The sequence below is a fragment of the Miniopterus schreibersii genome (assembly GCF_964146895.1).
Source record: "Miniopterus schreibersii genome assembly, chromosome: 8".
NCBI classification, from domain to species: domain Eukaryota; kingdom Metazoa; phylum Chordata; class Mammalia; order Chiroptera; family Miniopteridae; genus Miniopterus; species Miniopterus schreibersii.
In genome coordinates, this window is record NC_138109.1 from 34,522,181 (window position 1) to 34,543,449 (window position 21,269).

The 21,269-nt window shown below is 47.8% G+C and overlaps 1 long non-coding RNA gene across 1 annotated transcript; it reads left to right on the plus strand.

Moving 5' to 3' along the window:
- The first annotated feature begins 2,251 nt into the window (after window positions 1–2,251).
- On the plus strand, window positions 2,252–11,036 carry LOC308560259. Its single transcript, XR_013999312.1, has 4 exons — window positions 2,252–2,434; window positions 3,443–3,535; window positions 5,528–5,596; window positions 9,419–11,036. It is a non-coding gene; the product is annotated as an uncharacterized lncRNA (long non-coding RNA).
- The last annotated feature ends 10,233 nt before the right edge of the window (window positions 11,037–21,269 follow it).

Consider the following 21,269-nt stretch of genomic DNA (forward strand, 5'->3'; position numbering starts at 1 on the left):
CTCCCTCAGGTCTCAGCTCAAATGTCACCTTCTCCAAGAGCCTTCTCTGTTCCCCCTCCATCAAGCACCCCACTTCCCGAGACAGGGGTACCAGGATTTGAAGCTAGACCACCCTTCCTCTGAGGGGCAATGGGGAAACTACTTTTCAGTGCCTTTAAGTCTTATAAAATAAAACACGAGTAAATTTCCCATCACTTGTCACGAATTTGAAAAAGCACTCCTCACTGGCGACCATTAGCATCGAGTGCTACCTGAAGAGTAAGGGTCCTGCCTGGGAATGGAGCAGGTGGGTAGTCAGGTTTCTGGGAAGCTCCTACCCATTGTGTTGGTCACGAAAGGAGAGGAGCCCAGGCTGGGAGAGGCTGGGAGAGGAGGTTTGGGAGGAATTTTCCCACTATCCCTTGTAGAACCCTTTGTCTAAAGCTGAGAATTGGTGCTGGGTTGGGTGGGAGGACTTTTAGGCTGTTCCCTGAAAAACATGTTATTAATATTCTAATGATAGTGGTGGCCCAGAATTCCCTCCCACACACCCAGCCGGGGTGGAGAGCGAGGGAAGGGAGCCTCCCCTTCTAAGTATTTGTCCTACATACTTGCCCTCAGCCACAAAACATCCGTGCTCAGTGGTGCAACGTCACCTCTGCCCACTTTTATGCCATGCCTTCTACATGAATGCAGGAGAGTCCCTGGGAAGAGCTGCCAGCGGGGAAGAGTAGACACCAGACTGAGAGTCAGAAGACACAGTTTGGGATTCCAAAGGCACCGCTTCCCAGCTGAGTGAATTTAGCCCAACTTCATGATCCCTCTGCGCGTCGGTCTCCACACCTATAAAACAGGGCCGTGAATCCAACCCTAACTGACACTTCTGGTTCGCTTAAGGAACACGACATAAATGCATGATTCTACAAACCATTTGGTTTAATGAAGAAGAAAGAGGGGCTGAAGTTACACAGATAAACTGTCTCTTTCCTCTAAGAGCTCCAGGTGAGACCGCAGCGCTGTGCTGTCATCAGCAGCAATATCGATTTCACAGGAGGGCTCCCATTGGGAGGCCTGTGCGTAAGAAACCCCCTTGAGGCTTTGAGAAGGATTTGATTCGCATGCATTTGATTTGCCAACAAATACTTAGGAGCCTACTCAGTCCACATGCATAAAGTTCGTCTGCCTTTATTATAAAGTATCCTTTACTTGTTCCTTGATTTGACAGATGGCCTTCTGCCTCCCCCCACCTCCTCAACCCCAGCCTCCTGGGAGCTGACCCTTTAAGCATTACCTATTATTTACTTACTTTCTCCAAGTTCCTGGGCACAGTCTTAGCAGTTTTCACACATTTTTTTCTTATTCTTGCAACAACCCTGGGAGATGGCTACTACACATATTCCCATTTCACACACAAGAACACTGAGGACCAAAGAGGTTGAGTGAATTGCCCAGGGTCACACAGTGCCGAAGTGATGGAGCAGATGATTTTGGCTCCTAGGCCCACACTTCATTCACTGCACAGGAGAGAGACCAGGGCTTCCTATCTGCACAGTGTCCTCTGTTTATTTTACCATAGAAGTGACCTTGACCTGTGGTCACCCCCTCCCTGAGCGCCCCCAGCTCCTCTTTGCCATGGGCTCCAGCCCAGGCAGCTGCCCACGCAGTTGCCCACACTGTTCTCCATGCAGCTGTCCACACAGCCAGCTCTGACTTCCCCTGAAGTCAGACATCCAAGGGCAGTTCACTGGAAGCAGATCAGCAGGACTTTCCACCCCACCGAGGACCCGGACTTGCCAAGTTCTCCACCAGCCAGGCTCCTGGATGTGGGCCTTGTGTGTTCCCATTGCATAAGTGTTATTCCAGCCAGTTCCTGGAATCGGAAATATGGCAAACCATTCACCTGGTGGGAGCCCTTGCCCAGGAGGGAGGGTTGTTTGGTTAGCTGCACTCTCTCCTTCCAGGAGACTAGCTTGTGAAAAGGTTTGTCTAGCAAGGCCCATTTCTTAAGCCAAAGTTGTTTTATTTTCCCTACTCTTCAGCCACCCAGCACATACTTTTCTCCCAAAGATCTCTCAGATCCACCTCAGCGGCCTCTGCCCTAGTTTGGGCCCCCTCATCGATGGGGCAACTGCACCAGGGCCTCCTTGCTGGTCTCCCGGGCTTCCTGCCTCCAGCCAGGCCCAGCTCTAGGCCCGCCTCCACCCTGCAGCCAAGTGGATCTTTCCCAATGCCACTCCTTCTGCGTGAGGCCCCAGCATGATTCCTTCAATGACTCTCCAACGTCTACAAAAGAAACTTTTCTCTGCTATTTGAGTTGTTTGCAATGAGAAGGTACTGTTGTTGTAATGTTTTGAGATGTGCTTCCCTCCCTAGATTGCAAGTCTCTTGAAGTAAGAAGAATGTCCTCTTTGTCTCTATATCCCTAGAACACAATGCAGTGCCCTGCACATAGCAGGTAGGTACTCAAGATGTGTTTATTGAAGTTCAATGAACTGATACTTACCAATTACCCAGAGCCCATGAAAAGCATGAGATTCTCAAAGTAACTAGGCTGGTTGGATAAAATTCCAGCCAAAACAGGTTAGCCAGTGTGTGCAGCATTATCTAAGATAAAGATATAATTTCCGTTATAGTTTTTGCTACTGAAAATGGTTCTTAGACTCTTTGTCAATTCATATTAGACTAGAACTCCAGAGTGATATCCAATTGTCTGTCCAAATCTCTGCTACACCCAGTGAGGGAGATGACGGTGCTCTTCAAGTTGCCTACGGGCCCTCATTTTGATGAGCTCCCAGGACAGAACTGGAGTAGTGAGTGGAAATTACCAAGAGAACAACTTGAGCCCCGTGCCCTAAACTCCCACCATATGGTGAGCCAATGGCAACAGCCTTTCCCACAGCTTATCTTGGGGTTGAACCTATGTTGTCACGTGAGAGCTCTGTGACATGCAACAAGCCACTTTACTTCCTGAGACTCCAGTTTTGCATCTGTTCACAGGTTAGCTGTGACAGACAAGTGAAGTCATGTATATATTTTGTATATTGGCTGACAGAATACAGGAAACCACTAATGTTATTGAAGTTACTTATGCCATCTCTCCTGCAAGATGAGGCACTTGAATTGTCTCACTCATCCTGTCTTCCTCTTAGTTCCTAGGACATGATCTCGAATTGATCAGGTGCTCAGCCAATGATTTGGGCAGGAATTGACTGGCATAAGGCCTGGATATGTAGGCACCACTGGCCTTCAGTTAAAGAACAAGACCAAGGCTATAGGCACAACCATGCCCTGATGCCGGCTTGGGTCTGCCAGGCAAAGAAGACACACCACCAGGGCAGGCAGCAGATAATTCAGGCTTCCAAGAGGCCTCCCAAGGGAGCATTTTATTTACTTCCTTACTGAATTTGCCCAAGTTTTCGATTTATCCTGCAATACCACAGGCTCAGAAACCTGGTTTTGTCAGCCCCCAGGAGCCGGTCCTTCTCTCCTACACACCAAGAGCTGATCTCCTGGAAACCAGATTCCTCGTGTGCTGTTGCGCGGGGAGAACAAGAAGGTATAATCACGGGAAGCGGAGCCCACACATGGGCATGACCAGTGCATTCCCTCCCTGTGGGCCACACTGCTTGGGACGTCACATCACACATGCTGAAGGCTGTCGAGTGAGCTGGGTATCGGCGCGAGAGAAACTGGATGAAGAAACTATCTAGTAGCACCCAATTAAGATAGCCCCATGTGATTCCTAGCACGCAGGCGGAGAGAGGGCCAACAGTTCCCTCTGGGACTCTGCTGTCCTTCCTTCCTCAAATATATTTGCAGTCTATGGTTGGATTAAGATCGGCTGACTCTCCCAGTCCTGGGAGCCATCCTGTCTCCTCACTAATCCTCTTGTGCCTAGCTTAGACTTTAACTCTCAGAGGGTAATCTCGTTTCCATGTTTCTGAGTTCTCCCAGCAAGTTCCTTGTAATCCCATGTAGCAGCAACAGTGGTTTTCCTTGAGAACAGCCTGGTACAGTGGGCTGAGCCTGAAATCTACGGTCAAGAAACTGGGATTAAGAACAAGCTCAGGCGCTATGATGAAATGAGCCTCACCTCGCCTTCTGTTAAGTAGGAATAAAATGCTATTTACCCTCCTCTATGGCAGTGGCAAGGGTCAAATGAGGTTGAGGATGTCATCAACCCCATATGACATGCTAGTCATTATTTCTGGTTTGGGTTTTATTTAAAATCTGAAGTCTGGGAATAAGAAAGACACAATATGACTCTCATTAAGCCCGTTTTTAAATTGACGCAAACAGGAAACACCTCCCTTCAAATATCAGACGGGGTTTAAGACTCCAGCACTGAGTGACTGTCTTCTCACACAGACCATCCACATCTCTTCTGTGCCTGAAATACTAGTCCCTGGCTTCCCTAAAGGATATGTCTGGGGAAGCATCTAATTGCACGTATTTCCTGAAGAGCAGTCTGGGAAGAGGTTGCACGTTTTTGCTCTATCTTACATATCACTGGAAGTTCCAGTGATATGAGAGCCAAGAACTGGCCAAAAAATAGCCAGACTTTCTGGATACCAGAGGATTTCACTTGGGGTTGGATTGACTCAGCTGTCAAGTAGTAGCAGACACGGGATTTTTTTTAAATGAGGGCTAACCAACCCACCCCCTGTAGAATATGAACAGCATGAATGGTATTTGGCAGATGAATCTACCTACTATAGGGTCATCCATCTGGTATCGGCTCAAATGTGGCCCAAAAACTGGGAGGTCCTTGCAAAACATCCGCTGCTGTTAATTACAGAACAGTATGCTGTTGAAACCGAAGCAGATGTCGACTCCTCGCTTTTTCACTCTCTACCAGCTTTGACTCTCAGGCCTCAGTACTTCCTAACACCCACCCTTTGTCCCTTTGTTTCAGCAAGATACAGCTCCTGACTCTAATCCCCTTGTGCCCTGTCCATTTCCCACCCCTTGCTGATACTGTTATCTGTCAGCAATTGGCAGGGCAGGGAGAAGACACAGGGGCCTTATCGATAAGTCCCTAGCATCTAGCACATTGTCTAGACCAAGAAGTAATTCCATGAGTGATAGGTGGATAAATAAATGAGTTAGTGAGTGAGTGAATGAATGAATGAATGAATGAACAAAAGGAAGCCTCTGCTTTCCTTCCTCAAATACAAACTTGTTGATTTCATTCTTTTATTCTAGGATAGTCGTATTGCATGGTTTTTACAACAAAAAGACAGGTCAGTGAAACCTGGGGGATCAAAATGAGTTTCAGGTTAACTGGGTTTAATTCCCAACTGCCCAGCGATAGCTTAGGGGAACCTGGCCCCAGTACTAACATCTAGGTGCGCAGATTCAGTATGAGCCCTGAACAATAACCTTTTCTATTTAGGCAATGGGTTGTTCTTTAGAAGCTCAGGTTGTGCCTCCATGGTGAACGACCCAGTTCAGTGCCACTTCTCTTCTTATGTCAGAACAGGGTCCATGGAGATAAGACCAAAACAGATTCTTTTCAAGAACCGAGAGGTATATGCTTTTCTTACAGCTGCTATAGAATGTAAACGTAATAATCCTCCATTTTACCACTGAGAAAACTGAGTCTCCAAGAGGTGAGGTAAGCTTCCCAGAGTCACATCACACGTACATGGATCTTGGATTGAAATCCAGGCCAGCCCATGGCCCACTACCAAGAGATGGCTAGGTAAGTGGTTCTCAAACTTGGCAGTCCCTGGAAGGACTGTTAAAATCCAGAGTGCTGGGCCTCACCCCCAGATTTCCTGGGTCTGGGATGGGGCTTGAGAATCTGCATGTCTAACAAGGGCCCCAGTAAAGATGCTGATATTGGTCCAAGGATTACACTTTGAGGAATATTTGAATAAAGTATCAAAAAGGACTCTTAATTGCGGTTAATAAAAAAAACTGGAGATAACTTGTGCAAAAAAGGAGCATTTATTACACTGATATGGGGGCATGTCCTGAAAACCCAAAGGAAGGAATATAATTGGGTCTCAAATAGATCTGGAGCCAGAGACAGGCCTCTATCTCCAGCTTTCATCTCTGTTTCTCTTTGAAATGTGTTCTCTTCTTCTCCTTCTATTCCTACTGGCTTCCGAATCTGCCCTCCTGTCGGGTGACAGACAACGTGGTGGGAGCACCTTCCAGGGTTATACCACAGAGAGCCAGCAGCCCGAGGAAAGACTGACTCTCTCTCACTGTCTCCCTTCCAAGGCCCAGAGGCTTGCTTGAGGGGAGGGTGCACAATCCTGTTCTAATCATCTGTGACCAGGACAGTGGCATGGATGGAACTGCCCAGTGGCCATCGGAGCCCCATCATTGTTACCACTTAGATTCATAAAGAAGCGTAGATCCTAGAGAAAGGAACTGAGTAGTAACCCCAATAGCTGACCACTGTGGCTGGGGTGAAGAAATGAGCACTCAGGTAAGTAAGAGGCGAGAAACCTACAGTAACCCAGTGTCGAGACCAGAATGTGAACAGTGGTTGGGAAACCTTTCAGAATATGTGGCTGCTGACCTTCAGAAATCATGCTTTTCTCTGGAACTAGACACAGTAAACAGTAAATCCATCTGGTTTGCAATTTCTCTTAACAAGTCTACACAGACAATTCCTAGGGCTAAATAGAGCCAGCTCTGTTTTCTTAGAACAATGGAATGTGGAATTTCAGACCAGTGCAGCTAGCCAAAATGGGTCAGGGAAAACACACAGATTACATTTATTAATGTTTTTGCAAACCCACCCAACCCTTGTCTTCCTACTTCCCTTTGCCTCTCTTCACCCTACCCTGCAAGGACAAAGCCTAAAGTTGCTAAGCAAGGGGGAGACAGAATTTCAGGCAGATTGGGTCAATGTTCAGCGAGGACAGCCCATACTAGCTGTCCCCCAGGGCTGGCATGGTTTCTGAGAAGGACACATTACACCAGACTATGACCTGCAAAGCTAGGATCGCTGGAAGGCCCTGAGTCACAGGTGTGCTTGCTGGAAATTCCCACGATGGGAGCCTGGAGAGGGAAAGGCTCTAGTGGGAGGCACAGTAGAAAGAGCATTAGATATACAATCAAGTATCAGCAGATTCAACTTCGGACTCTAACAAACTGGGAGACTAGCCCAAGTCAGTCTGTTAAATTCTCTGCCCTTCCTTCTCAACTGATACTGGGGAGCACAATCATCAGTGTCCTGATTCACTGGGTTGTTATAAACAGCAAGTGTGATCAGCTGAACATATCAGGAATGAGGTCAGGACAAGGCCACCACTGGCATGTGTGATGTTTTGTGTAAATTAAAGAAAGGCACCCCTTCCTCTATGTCGGAGCACGTGGGTTAGCCAGCTGAGCATGGGCTGCATTTTGTCCCCTCAGCTAGGTGTCCCTGCACAGGGGACACCTCCACTACCTTCACTGGGTCATGGGGCCCCCTTTAAGAGTTAGGTGAATCTGTGCAATTATAAAGGCCTCTGGGTGGCCTCAGTCAGCCTGGTGATAAGAGGCAAGGAGAGCAGTCAAGGCAGCCATCACCACGACCATCCCAGACCAGGTTAGGAACAGTTAGCCAAAATGATCTCTCCCCCTCTAGACGCCAACGGGGCGAGGCAGGGAGAGAGTCACGAACATGCTCACATCAACATGCTTAGCTGGAAACTACTGCACCATGAAGAAAAAACAAAGTTTTCAGAGGCTTCAAGCTGGCTGGTTTGAATTTACATATTTTCACAAAACCCCCTCCAGCCTCTCTTTTCCTGGGTCTTATTATGTTAGACCTGTACTCACAGTTCCTCCCATTACCGCATCTATGTAATCTGAGTAGAGGTTTGGTGTTTAAAACGATTTAAAAGCCATGTATTCTCAGCCACTCGAGGTCATTAACACAAGTGGGTGTGAACCCGACTGGTCCCGCTTTTTTCCTGCTCTTTCCTAGCCACCTACTTTTTTGTCCTTTTTGGCTCTGGCTTTCTCTACACTATTCTACCTGCATCCCTATGCAAATGTATGTTTAGCTTCAGTGCTCTGGGTGGTTCTGCTGCACCACATGCCTGAGCCTCTAGCACACGCCACCACAAAAAGAGGGCCCACAGCACCGATCTTGTTCTCTGTGTACCGAGCCCTGAGCTCCCTGCCCTTCCCTCTTCCTCCAGCCTCGCTCCACCTTGCTCTTGCTGCGCCTAGATTCTGAATTCATTGCCCATTTTCCACATATATCTTCACTTGCCTAATGACCTTGACCCTCCAAACCCTTCCTCCAGCTATAGATACTGAGATTGCCTCCCAGCTAACAACATCCTGGTCATCTCCCAGCCTGAACCATTTAGGGTAAATACCTCTCATGGTTCGGCTATGCCCTGGAAGCCTCACACAATCACCAACCTCACCCTTCTTGAGTTACATGCTCATGAGGACACCCAACCTCTGGAACAGGAAAAGAGTAAGGAGAGCTGAGGAAAGAAAATCTCAGGGATGGCCCGGCTGGGTGCGGCTCAGTGGTTGAGCATCAACCTAGGATTCAGGAGATCACAGTTCCATTCCCGGTCACGGCCCATGCCCAGGTTGTGGGCTCGATTGTCAATCAGGGGAGCGCAGGAGGCAGCCGATCAATGATTCTCTCTCATCATTGATGTTTCTATCTCTCTCTCTCCCTCTCCCTTCTTCTCTCTGAAATCAATAAAGACATATTTAAAAAAAAAAAATCTCAGGGATGTTTGGAAGGAGCAGGAAGGTGCCCCTTCTTCAAGAGGGGAGAACTCACCCATCCCACTTTCAAAGAAAGGCATCCTGAACCTCTTGGGAGCAGAGACTGAATCCTCTCCTAGTAAACTAATGGGGAGACCACAGTGATGCCAAAAAAGATTTTTTGGAGGCCTAAACAAGAGCTGTAAATATGTTTCATAAAGAATCAAATGACAAGTCAATATAGGTTCTCATTCAAGTTGATTGTCAGTTAGTTGATGCTTCCTAGATTACTTTGCCTATAACAGTTTCACGTCTGGCTATCATTCTTAAATTCTTGCATGTTTCTGAAATCTGGAGGCCTCCCTGCTCCCAAGCTAGTTCCACTCAAATTCACCTTCCAAAGTGGCCAAATACCCTACCATTTGCCTGCTGGGAACCCCTCGGCGGTTTCCCAACACCACCAGCTCCTTGGTCTGGACACAGGCCCTTAAGGACCAGGGCCTGCCTACTCATCAGTTTAGATATCTGCCTCCCTCCCAAGATTCTCCTGAGGCAGAGCCTATGTCTTTGTTTCTGCATCCCCGGCACCAAGAGTCACGCCGGGCACATGGTGGACACTTCGTAAATGGTGATTGTATTGATTGATTAATTAATTAATATCATGAGCAAAGTGCTCCTAATTGGAATCTAACCCTGTTTATTTAACTTCTCATCTTTGTGGGAGGAAAATCATTAAGTGACTTCACTGTGTTTTCAGCTGCCAAACCTCCACCACAGCCCTGGACCTTGCTGAAGTCCACAGATGTCCAGAGATGATGTGGCTGGGACTCCCTCCCCGTCAGTGTCAGCAAGGCTGCCGTCCTTGAACTCAAACCTGCCCTGGTTGGACATGCGGAAAATAGCTAGTAGCCACCGAGAGCTCACAGCCAAGGAGATGTTTTTCTAGTCTGAACCCACACACCCAGACAGTCCCAAGAGATCCTGAGGCCAAGTGAACGTCCGTTTGCACAGGAACTTGACTCCCCACGGAGGCCACCCCAGCACCAAGCCCACCCCTGTGTTATCCCCCAACGCCCTCTTCCTCTTCCGTGCTCCACAACAATGAGGCCTCCTGGAGCCCAGTCCAGCTTCTGCTCCCACTGCCTTCATTCCAGCATGCTTCATGGAGAGGTTTCTAGTTCTCTTAAGTTTTCCCCATGAATACAGGATCCTCTCCTATCCAGTAAGGCCAGGATGCTCACGCACACTCAGCAGGTTGCAATTCCAGAATCCTCTCCCCGGTGGTGGTTCTTGGCAGAATGAAGCAACAGCAGCAGTGCTCCCCACCACAGACATCCTTACACCCCGAAGGCTCAAAATAGCCCAGCAGGGGAAACACAAAGCAAAGGTCAGAAGTACCCCCGAGGACAATCAGGCACTTGTCTTGCAGACCCCATGACACTTCTGCTAACTTGGGCCCCTTTGTGAAAGGCAACTTCTCTGGCAGGCAGCAGAAGTTAGGGTGTTGGGGAGAGGTGGTGTGTACAGTAGAAAGGTCACAGACTAGGGAACCAGAAGGTCCAGGTTCAGGTCCTTGCCACTAGCTATGGGATCTGTAGCGAGTCATCGAACCTTTCTGAGCTTCCTTTGTCAAGAGTCTATGAAGTTAGACAGATACGAGTCTGCCACATCAATAGCCAGCAAGTAGAGAACCAGAGAACTCATGCCTTCCCTGAGTGGCAGGTTCTTCATCCATGAAAACCAGAGCCAAGCTATTCCCCCTTGGCTCGTCTCAGCAACCTCCTGAAGCTCCGAGAGGTTAAACAGCTTTCCAAGGTCACACAGCTAAGGTCCAGAACTCTGACTGAGCCCAGTTCTGTCTGATTCCCAAATCACATCTCCCAAATCTTACGTTTCCAAAGTAAAATAAGACACACACATAGTTTCTGCTTTGAGCGAACTCAAGTCTTTGGGAGAAGTTATGTTTATATCTGAAAGTATGTGTCATGTCCCCCTATATATTCAGTAGAGGCTCCTTGGAAGAGATGAGAAATATAGGCTGGGCTTTGAAGAATGGGTCTGATATGCCCTTTTATCCTTGGCTACTAGAAAACCTGATCCAAGTTTGCGGCACCCCAGTAGTGAGATAAAGGTCTTACCAACATCCTTGGTGTTGTTCTGACCTCACCTGCCCCAGCTGGCTTCTTCCTTCTTTCCTACCTTTATCTTCCCTTTGCTATACTGTTTGACTTGACATATCCTTTATCTTGTTATTTTGAGTGTATCTTTGTAAGTAAACTGCCTTCATACATTTTGTAACAAGGGAGATGATGAATGAATAAATAATTCACAGCTCTGCTATGCCCCCAGTGAAGTGGAGACATGCCAGCTTTAGACACTGCTTGGCCAGTGACTGGTTTCAGTCCTCGCTTTTTGTGAGGCCCCTGCCTTTAAAGCCCTTCCATTCCTACAGTTGGGACCATTTGTTCTCTCCCACTCTGTCTACAAGTTCATTAATTTGGGTCATTAATGAGCCCCGATGTGGGCAGTCTGGGTTTAGGGGAACAAGTAGGTCAGAGGGTGGCCCCAGTTTCAATGGTGTTCACGACGCCTCTGGCAGCTATCTCTCAGGGCCCAGCAGAGGCACTGAGTCTCCATCTGTCCCTGTGCCTCTCGGCTGAGAGTCCCTGCACCATCCCCAAGTTCTCCCAGAGTTGGGCCTTTGCTCTTGTTAAACCCCATCCTAGAGGCTTTCAGTTGGGGCAGGATGTGAGCGCAAGGTGGGTGAACTTGGAGTTGACCTTTAAAATCAGAGGGTCGGAACAGAGATAAGCGAATTCACCTGGAGGACTTAGAAATTCTCCAGTCAGGGGAGGCTGAAAACCCCCGTGGCTTCCTAAGAAAGATGAGTCACAGCAGAGCTGGCCAACTGCTTCAATTGAAAAAAGAGAAGGTCACAGAGTCAAACCTAAGGACAGTGCCCGAAAATTTAGTCAGGAGAGCTTGTAATATTACAGCCCCATTGGCAGGCCTGCCGCTGCTGTGCTAAATACTTCAGAGTCTTACAAAGACGCCCTTCGCTGCTCTGGGCGTCTGCTTCTCCCCGTTCCCACGCCACGCTCGCCGCACCGCCTTGCGGTAGGCGCTTGCAGGGAAAGCCTGCGCGTAAGTGCGTGATGCCAGAGGCGGCATCCCATTCCTGGACCCTGATTCAGAAAGGCATATGAACGATCTGGCCTCTGACACCTCCTTCTGCCTCAGGAGCAGAATCTACCCCCGAGTCACAGATACGCTGCCAGAAACCTCACAACGTAGACGTGTAAGCCGAAAAGCCCCAGCATTTTGGAGAATTCACCAAAGCAGTGAATGCCACATGGTGAGACAGGCCCTTCGGCAGCCGAGCATCTGGGCTCTTTGGGTAGGATATTTCGCTGCCAAGAGCACTCTTTCCTACTTCATTTGAAATACCACTACGCTCTGATCCTCCTGAAGCTGCTGCCCACAAGGGTGCACATCTGTACCCCCTGCTGCCCTCCCCCATCAGGGTGCCTGCCCACCCCCCTCCCTGTAGACCTCACCTGCCCTGATGGGCTGCCTGGCACCCGCTCTCTATCTGGACTGCCTGCCACAGTCCCTGGGGAGCAAGCACCCCGGCAGGACTCACCTTCTCCCCTGTGCAGTTGGGCCAGACTCTAACCACTGACCGACACCCTGTTGGTGCAAGTAATTACCAGCACCCCATCCCTCTCCATCCAACCTGTTCCATTGCCTAACCAAACTGAACCCCACATCTTCCCTCCCACCTGGCTCTCTGGCCACTGCCACCCCTCCCAGCTCAGGCAGGAAATAGAGATTGTCTCCTTGGGTAACTAACATATTCAAATTTTTCGTATCTTAATAGAGAGTACTACTGGAGCTGGATCAAGAAGCAAGAAGGTGGAATTGAAGAATATGGATTTACGACAACAGGTATTTTGGGTTTGGTTATCCAACTGGAAAAGGTCTTTTTAGACTCCCTTGTTGAGGAAGCAGGGAAATAAGATTGTTCACCTGCTGCTGGTGGGAAATAAAATTTTTGTAACTTTTCTGTGGAATAAACTGGTAGTATAGTATATTGAAATGTCTTTAAAACTCAAATGCACTTTTTTAAAATATATCTTTATTGATTTCAGAGAGAAGAAGGGAGAGGGAGAGAGAGACAGAAACATCAGAGATGAGAAAGTCATTGATGGGCCACCTCCTGCACTCCCCTGACTGGGGATCGAGCCCGCAACCTGGCCATGTGCCCTGACCAGGAATTGAACCGCAAGCCCCTGAATCCTAGGCCGATGCCAAATGCTCTTTAAATAGTCAATTCCATTTCTAGAAACTTATCCCAAGGAAGTAAAGATATACACAAAGATTAAGTTGCAAGGATGTTTCTTGCAGCATTTTTTTAATACTAGTGGAAAACTAGATATAAGCTAAATATTTAATAACAGAAGATTGGTTAAATAAACAGTACATTTATATAATGAAATACTATATGGTCCTTTTAAATGATATAGAAACACATTATAGACACAGAGAGACGTTTATAATACATTGTGAAGTGGAGAAGAAAATTACAAATATGCACATGGGAAAAAAAACTCTGAAAAGACATATGTGACAATAGTTCTTATATTTGAATGGTGGAATATATGGGTAATTTTTATTTTTGACTTGTTATGAGTATTTTTCTCCTTTTTAGACAAAAAATGCATTACTTGTGTAATAAAAAAATGCAATAAAATTTGTTTTTTAGAAGGGTATGGACTTGGCATTCACATATACTTGGCTTCAAATCCCAGGTAGACCGCTGATTGACCGTGTGACCATGGAGACATGACTTACACTCCCTGAGCCTCAGTTTCCTCAAGTCCAATATGGGGATACTAGCATATTCTTTACAAGGTAGTTGTGAGGATTAAACAGGAAGCGTAAATAAAGCACCTGGCACAGAGTTGACACCGAATGACATTTTCCTTTCCTTCCTGGATGTCCAAAAATAACTCAGAATAACAATTGACAAAGACAAGAAGGTCAAACACCCACTGAATCGTGTAAAACACGGGCTCAAAAAATTAGGAGAAGCCCACGTCTAATGCTCTACCCTTAATTCTTTCTGTCCTGATCCCCATTGTCAGCGCGTCTGTCTTGCCGTCCAAGCCATGAGGCAGGTTGCGTTTCCCAGCCCCACCAGTAGGTGGGGCCGGTCTCCACCCCGTCTCTTCACAGAGCCTGGTGCACCCACTGGCCTGAGCCCACAGCAGCTGGAGGAAGGCTACCCCAAAGGCGTGGACTGGAAACATGTGGGAGCCCCCTCTCCCACCCCTGCCTGCTCCCTCCTCAGTCCAGGTATGGTCCATGCTCCTCCCTTTTGAAGTCCCACTCTTACCGCTTTGGCCTGGTTCGTGATTCGGTTCTTCTTCAGGAATCCAGCTGGGATCTGCCCTGCCTTCTCCCAGCTTCTCCTTCACTCTCTAAGCTTTATGACACTCTCTAAGTGTGTGACTATAATTATTACAATACTTCTATAGCACTTGTGACAGGAGCTATTTTGATCACTTTATATATGTTAAACTTCCTTTAATCCTCACAACCTACCTTCATGGGATAGGTTGAAATGATGTCTATGGGGTGGGGGGTGGGGAATGAGGCGCAGAGAAGTTAAGTACTTTTCCTAGGAGCGCAGAACTAAGATCTGAGCTGAAGCTTTCTCACCCTCTAAAAATGACTGAGGAAATGCAGAACTTCATTTGTGTGGGTCATGATTAGTGAGAATTGCTGTATTAGAAATTAAAACTAAGAATGTTTTTAAACATTTATTTATGTTTAAAATAACAATAATAAATCCATTACACGTTCCTCTAAATAACATACTTCTAAATTTTAAAAGGTATATGACAATTAGTAAGAATGGCCTTGTTTCACATGGTCGCAAATCTTTATGATGTCTGACCACCACACCCAAACCTGGCAAGCAGTGTTTGGTTTCTTAGAGACCAGAGGAATCTGCCAGCTCATGGTGAAGGACACAAGCTTTCCAAAATTCTCTCTTTTTGTGTGTGTTTGAAGTCAAATTTTTATCATTGGCAGCAAATACCATCACTTGTTTTTATTAAAGTGACAGCCCTAACTTCATCATTTGGGGAAGAAAGAAAAATGCCTGCCAACTACTGAAGTCTGACGAGCCATTGTGAGTGTATCAGTCACTCTTCCCAGGGAAAACGGGGTTCCGTGAGAAAGTGTTCAGCTCCCAACTCGAACAACTGCATCAGCGCTCTGCTGAAGATGTCACTGTCCTTGGTATCCAGCAGAAGTGCTTTGTGTGCACTTGCCATTTCATCACGCAAAAGTTAAAAAGGCAGGTACCCAGGGTTAAAATTTAATAAATTTCGTCAGGGACAGTCTTAAGTGAAACTGGCTTTTTTGTGTTTTGTTTTGTTTTTACTGTGCACGTGTGGTGGTGAATCATGTAATGATCATGACTACAGTTTGGTGCCACCGCCTTGATTCACACTAAAGCACAGCAGATTTACCCTCTGTTGCTTTTGCACCATCAATTCAAACACAAACTCAAGAAAGGGCAAACAATACCTTAGTCATAGCATGAAAATAATTTTGATCCCAGGAACCCCTGGAAGTGTCTCAGGCTTCTCCAGGTCCTCAGACCACGCTTTGAAAACTGCTGCTCTATACAATACTGCCTGGAATACACTTGGAGCTATAGGAGCTTCCTCGGGGATCAGAGTTCAGACTGAAGCCCCTCCCTAAGCCCAGACCACTTGTGACCTCCACAACTTACCTGACCTAGGCCAGCCCCTTTCCCTTACCTCTAAGAGTGAGACCCAGTCCCTTGAACTCCAGGTTCTGCCTTAGATGGACCACTGACCACCATCTGTCCTCGAACTAGACCAATCAAGCCTGGGTGATACTTCAGTTCACCTCACGCCCGTAGACATGAGTGGAACCTACATGTCCCAAGACCTGACTGTGTGTCCGGAATGACATTATCGAATTTAATTCTCATAACGCCCCTGCACATTAGAAATCATCACCCCCATTTTGCCAGTGAAGAAGTGGAGGCTAAAGCAGGATTCCCACACAGAACTGTCTGCCATGAAAGCTGAGTCCCTGCACTGCCTCTGGTCAGTTCTCACAGTCCCTTCCCCACCCCGTCTGGCCTTCCTCCCCTCGGGTCTGCCTGCTGGGGAGGTTCCAGCATGCCTCACACCAAAATTTCCTGAAATGAGAAGATTCCCAGCACTGGCCGCTTTAATCATCCAGTGTCTGGATTCCTAATATTCACAAATCACTCAGATCCTGGAAACTCTGAGACACATCAGTCCCTGGAACAGATAACTGATAAAGTCTCAGCTGGGATGGCTTCTACCATTGTCTGGAGTGTGTGAGCCCAGGAGACAGGGGCCTTCCTTCGGGGGGAGACGGGTACTGCCACCCAAGCTGATGGTTTGTCATCTCTGGCACACAGGGGTTGACATCCTCCGGTCCATGCCTCTTCCTCAGTGCCAGGGGGGCCCCCTGGAAAAGCCAGAGCCCATTCAAATGAGTCACAAAACAACTCCCCAGGATGTGACCAGGATAAGAATCACATCCTAAGAGTCAGGTTCACGAAAGTTTTCCCAAAATAAACCCAAAGCCGAAGTAAATAAACCATTAGGAATATTTTGGGAGGCAATTTCACAGAACGACAAATACGGAGGAAAAAGAAGAAAACCATTGTCCGCAGCCTTTGTTCAGACATCCTTCATTTCTGGCACATCTCGTTAAGTGGTGGTTTCATATCTGACATTGAGGTGAGGGGGAAATGACCCATGTTTATGAAAATTATACCATTTCTCCTGAGGATAAGAGTGTCCCCTAAGCACTGGTTTGAGATGGGGCAGAGAGTCTGATGAGGATTCGAGGTTGTGATGATTAAAGCCAGGCTGGGAGGAATATGTAATTTGTGCAAAAGAGCCGGAGAACCACGGCTAGGGAAGAGCTCCATTGAATGCACGGGAAGGGAACACTGCCGTGCAGTCTGGGCTCCAGAGGGGAAGAGGGGACACAGACTGAAAGAAAGGTTTCACAAGACAGAGAAGCGACAGCACTTGGCATAAAAAGGGCAAAGCATTCGATACCATGGACACCAACTAAGCCTTTCCTTACATATTCTATCAGGACAAACGGACTCTATCATCGCAACCACGATCTTCTTGCAGTCACGCATTCATCCAGCATTTCACACGCGTGCTACTTGGCTAGGCCCTGGGGACATCACAGTGATGAAAACACTGTCTGTGCCCTCAAGAAGCTTCCAGGCAAGTGGGGGAGGGGGGAATACTTGCACACGGGCAAGGATGGCATGGTAATGAATGCCATTAATTCTAAGGGGAAAAAAGGTCTACCCAGGAAGGCTTCCTAGTCAAGATGGCAATTGACCTAGTTAAACTCCCAGCGAGGATGGTGGGTGGTGTTTGGACAGATAGAAGTGGATGTCGAGACCAGCATGATATTTTCAAAGATATCAATCATCAACTTTCTTCAGTCAGCATTAGATCATTTGACTTAAATCCTTCAGAGTTGGTATAACTTCTATGGTCCTTCATTTAAACATGATAAGCAATAAATCATTATATTTAACTGAGGAAAGCAGCATGATCTAGTGCTGAAAAACAAGGGGCTTGGGGGCAGACAGGCCTGTGTTTGAATTCTGCCTCTGGCACTTCCTAGTTGCAGATAAGTTGCTTAATTTCTGGGAACTATGTGACATCCCTCACAGGGATGTTAAAAAAAAGAAATAGAATGAAGCAATTAGAGTGTCTAACACATCACATTTCATTCTTTCTGAGATCAAGTAACCACATTCCAAATGTCCCTCAATGCTGTGGATCACCCTTTCCCTCCAGCCCCACGACCTCCATCCTGGCTGCCATTATCTCTCACCTGGACTGTGTGATGACCTCAGCACTTCTGTCGTGTCCCATTCCCCTTCAGTCCATGCCTCGACCCTCTCACCTGACAGATGAGCAAGAGTGTGAGGAACTACTTGCCCGGTGACTTACAGTGGTTTCATAGCAGAGTTTGGATTCCTGGCCCAGCCTCCTAACTCCTAGCCCAGAGATAGTAAAACAAAACTGGCTCGCAGGGCCTTCATCACTGACCCCTGATTATCTCTCAACCTCCCTGCCCCCCACTGTCCCATCCCATGCCAATTCACTTTCGCCTCCAGAACTTTGAGTGCATGCCGTCTGCCTGCACCACAGTCCCTGCAGCCCCTGCCCCTCCTCCAGGCTGATGCCCCCCCCTTCCCAGTGCTCTGTGCTCCTATGCTTCTTTCCGGGAGCCCTCCCTGACTCTCCCCCAATGCTACAGCAAGACTGGATTTAGTGCCCCCTCTCTGCACTCTCATAACCCCCTACTGCCATCTCCCCCGTTGTCATCCTCTATTGTCATCTACTTCTCTGTCCATTGTTAGATAGTCATGGCTTAGGAGTACGTTTGGTAGTTTTTATTCCCAGTATCCGGCCTGTTTCGAATGGATAACAATCTCACAGCTAATGAATGGCAGAGATGAGATTAAAACCCAGGGCGGTCTAATCCCCAAACTCACAGGTTCCCACCACCCCAGTTGAAACCTACTAAAAATAGAGAGTGCTGTAACCCCTCCACCCCAATCCATTCCCCGCGAGGCCCCCACACAGTCTACAACCCTTCTATTAAATGTGGACTTTCTGCCGGGAATTCGTATCTCCCTTGCAGACTGAGGCTCATTTGTATTGTGCAAAATTTTTATTTTCAAGGAAACACTCAACCCATTGACTTTGGTGCAAACATTTTGAGTGACAGCGATAAGCAGGGGGGTACCCTGGGCTCGGGACACTGGCTTCAGGGAGTGGCAAAAACCACACTGCAACTCAATTCAGGAGAAAATTTCTGGAAATTTGAGCAAGCTGGTTTGGTTCTTACTCATTAAAGTGCATTGAGTGAACCCTCATTCTTTTGTGAAAATATTTTGTGGACTGAGAATATGACAAGCCGCCTCCTGTGCTGGTCAGGATGTGGACACCGACTGATAGGGCCAGAAGACAAAACCCCTGGGGACGAAAAGAAGGTTTCAGATGGGCTATATGATAATTGTTTCCCATTTTGGGAAGTTCCATCATATGCTGGGAAGATCACGAGTATCAGCTGACCACAGGAGACTCGCCCTCTCCCTCCCCCACCCAGAGTTATTTGAGTCCAGAACATGAAGGGACTTGTGTGTCATACTAAGGAGTTTGGACACTAATGATAATAATGTCACTTACGGAGGACCTTAATCGTGGTAGACACATTGAACGGATTTCTCAAATCCTGAAAGCTAAACATTATGACAGTATATTAAGAGTAATAATGAAGCTAAGAATTATATAACCATATGGAAAATAATGTAGAAAAGTTATGGCACTTGCCATTGCCACTTGGCTGCTAAGAGACAGAAAAGGGATTCAAATCTCTCCTTTTTTGTTCTGTGTCCCCTGCTTCCCCTCTGGGCCCAGACACCACCATCCCTCTTTGGAGTAGATCCTGATGGTTTTCCCTGCTTCCTCTTTTTCCCTCTTCCAATCCAGAGTAATCTGTAAAACTGTATATCAGGTTATATTGACCTTCTGCTTGACATCTTCCATGGCAATAGGCATTGTTGCTACTTCCCAGCATCCCTCCTGCCCACCCATCATCCTGTGGCTTGGGTGGCATCCAACCCTTCTGGAAGTGAGCCTAGTTAGCCAATCCTGGGAGTCCCATTGGCCCTGCTGAGGGAATTGGTAATCTGGGCACTGCATTCTCTTGGTTGCAGAGACTGGGCTGCAGAAACTGGGTGGGGTGTGAGGAGAGACTATTGGAGGTGGTGAGAACTGCACCAGGTGTTAGGCCAGTGAGGCCAGATCGGACCTGGGTTCAGCAACCTCGGTACTTGAGTTCTGGCTGGAAAGAATTCGGAGCCAAGACCCAAACTATAAGAGAGCGTTTATTTGGAAAATCACAGAGGCAGAAGAAGTAATTCGTAGAAGAAATGGGTTCAGGAAACCAGTTACTGAAGCAAAAGAAGGGGCCCTTGGAGCTTAGAAAAGGGTGATGGTAACCAGCCTGCGGAAGAGAGGGAGGGGCAAAAGAGGGGCTAGGCACCAGATGCTCCAGAGAGGGAAAGCACACTATGTCCTTTGTCCCAAGGGCTTTTAAGGGTGGGAATTTTCAAGGAGGTCTCAGAGGAGGGGTCTCAATAGAATATTCATTAGCTTTTCAGGTGTGTTCTTGGTGGGGGTCGTGGTCTCCACTGATTGGTCAGGGCCAGGGCAGGGGGTCATTAATCCAGGCAGCTGGTCTTGAGGTCAGCCTTGGTGTCAGTTGTCTGGTTTTGGTGCTTTTCTGGGCCTGCAGCTGAAACACAACTGAGACCTAGATGTATTTGCTGCAAGTCAGAATCTCATGGTCCTGGAGGCTTAATGCTTAAGGGTTATTCTCCCATCCCCTTGTTCCTTCCCTCTCTATGGGGGTCTAACTGGAATGCTCAGCAACATGCCAGAGAGTAAAGATCCAGGGAGGGTCCGAACTGTGTGACCAGCACTATGAAAGGTCAGGGGGGGGTCTAACCCGCATGGCCAGCGATATGCTAGGGGAGGAAATGTTACCCTGGGGAGCGAGGCCCTTCTTTTTCCAGTTTTTCCCTTGCTAGGCACCCAGGGCTTTCTGTCCCTGTGCGTTTCTGTATGTACCTGGCCCATCGTCCTCGCTCTGCTTGTGTCTGTCTCACTGCCTGTAACAAGACTTAGTCAGAATCTCAGAATTGAAAATCGTTTGCATTTTGGGGGAGTAATTTCCTGCTCTTATTCTCGCTCTCGCTGTCCGGGATATGAGTGAAAAATAAGCTCGGCCTCCTGTCTGCTGACACCCACCTTGTGACCTTGAGGGAAACCAGCGTGAGGATGGCGCTGGCCGTGGGGAGAAACACGCAGCCCAGGGAATCAGAGCCCCAGAGCTGGAGGCCTGACTGAGCCACATCTGAAGCCTCTCCACCTTCAACCTCTCAGTTACAGTGAACCAATAAACCCTCTTTATTGTTCGAGCCAGCGTGGCTTAGGTTCTCTATAACTTGCCACAGAAAGCCTCCTGAGTGACTCAAATGCCTCCCGGTGCCCTTTGAATTACATCCAGACGCCCTACCTTGGTATTAAGGGCCCACTAAACTGCAAGATCAATGAGTGGCGAGGGCAAGGACTAGACTTCATTTATCCTGGTATTGCCAGCCCCTCACATCAATCTAGCATATAGCAGGCACTCTGTAAAAAAAAAAAATTTAACAAGGGCTCCGATCTCTCTCTCTCATACCTGATCTGCTTCCCAAGAGCAGGGCAGCCCCCTGGGGTCTTGCTGGGGTCTCGCTGCCTCATCTGCTGGACTCATCTCTCCGTAAGTCAGCTGCATTTCCCTAGACGGCAGTGTCGTTAGCCACCCAGCAGCCCCGTCTGTGTCCTGGGGGAGACCGCCGTCAGGAAGGACTGAGGGGCCTGAATGTGAGGATGTGTCAAGTAGTCGGTCTGATTTCCAGACACCCCAGTAGG